At 47.7% G+C, this 1,121-nt stretch overlaps 1 non-coding gene across 1 annotated transcript; it reads right to left on the bottom strand.

Moving 5' to 3' along the window:
• Window positions 1-432: 432 nt before the first annotated feature.
• TRNAR-CCU (transfer RNA arginine (anticodon CCU)) lies at window positions 433-505 on the bottom strand. The gene has a single exon. It is a non-coding gene; the product is annotated as a tRNA-Arg (tRNA).
• Window positions 506-1,121: the final 616 nt, after the last annotated feature.

The following is a 1,121-nucleotide window of genomic DNA, read 5'->3' as shown; positions in this document are numbered from 1 at the left end:
AGGCCTAACCCCACCTCCAACCCTAACAGTAACCCTGACCCTGACCCTAACCCTAACCCTATAACCCTAGCCCTAGCACTAAACCCAACCCTAACTCTAACCCTAACCCTGAACTCAACCCTAACCCTACCTCCAACCTTAACCCTAACCCTACCTCCAACCTTAACACTAACCATACCTCCAAGCCTTGCCCTAAGCCTTGCCCTAGCCCTAATCACTTTGGTCAAAATGAAAGAAAGAAAGAAAGAAAGAAAGAAAGAAAGAAAGAAAGAAAGAAAGAAGAAAGAAAGAAAAGAAAAGAAAAGAAAAGAAAAGAAAAGAAAAGAAAAGAAAAGAAGCTCAACAGCTTTTCCAGAAAAATCTCAACAACTTTTCCGTCCAGATTTTTACTTTTTGAAATATGGCAAACCTACCCTGAGAGTCATCTAGTCCAACCGAATGTGGGGCTTGAACCCACAAACTTGAGATTAGGAGTCTCATGCTGTACCAACTGAGCTATCCCAGCTAAATCTAGCACCCTGTTCTCACAGCGGCCAACTAGATATCTCTAGGAAGTCCATGAGCAGGACCTCGCCCCACCTGTGAGTCCCAGCCAGCGGTATTGAGAGAGGTAGCACGCCATCACCATAGCTGGGAGCTGTTGATAGTCTTTGTCCTCCGCAAGCTCTGATCTTGGGACGTGAGGGCAGCCTGGGCTGCCCCAGCTGTTGTGGGCTGAGTTTCTTTGAAATGAAATATTCTTGGCGCTGCGGTTAATAGCCGTCATGATTCTTTTGTTCCTCTGAGCCGGCGATACTCTTGTCACTCCCGAGTCTGAGGGAGACAACCGAGGCACAAGCTATTCTTAGTCGCTGTGCACCCTGTTATCAGAGTGGGTGGGACGTGTCCCCATATCTTAGGGGAACTGACAAATTCCTGGGTTTGGTGAGAGCACCCAAAGGATGGGGGGGGGGAGAGGAGACAGAGCGTGATTGACACAGCAGAATGTTCTCGTCGCAAGCATTGGGATCTCCCAGCAAAGCATTTTCCGCTAAGATGATATCAGGTCCTGAGATGGATCTGCAGATGTGGCATGCTTGTTAGCTGGGAAGAGGGAATATGAAAACACCATGACAGTCTTT

This window comes from Podarcis muralis, chromosome 1, assembly GCF_964188315.1.
Source record: "Podarcis muralis chromosome 1, rPodMur119.hap1.1, whole genome shotgun sequence".
NCBI lineage: Eukaryota > Metazoa > Chordata > Lepidosauria > Squamata > Lacertidae > Podarcis > Podarcis muralis.
This window is presented reverse-complemented; position numbering and strand designations above follow the sequence as displayed.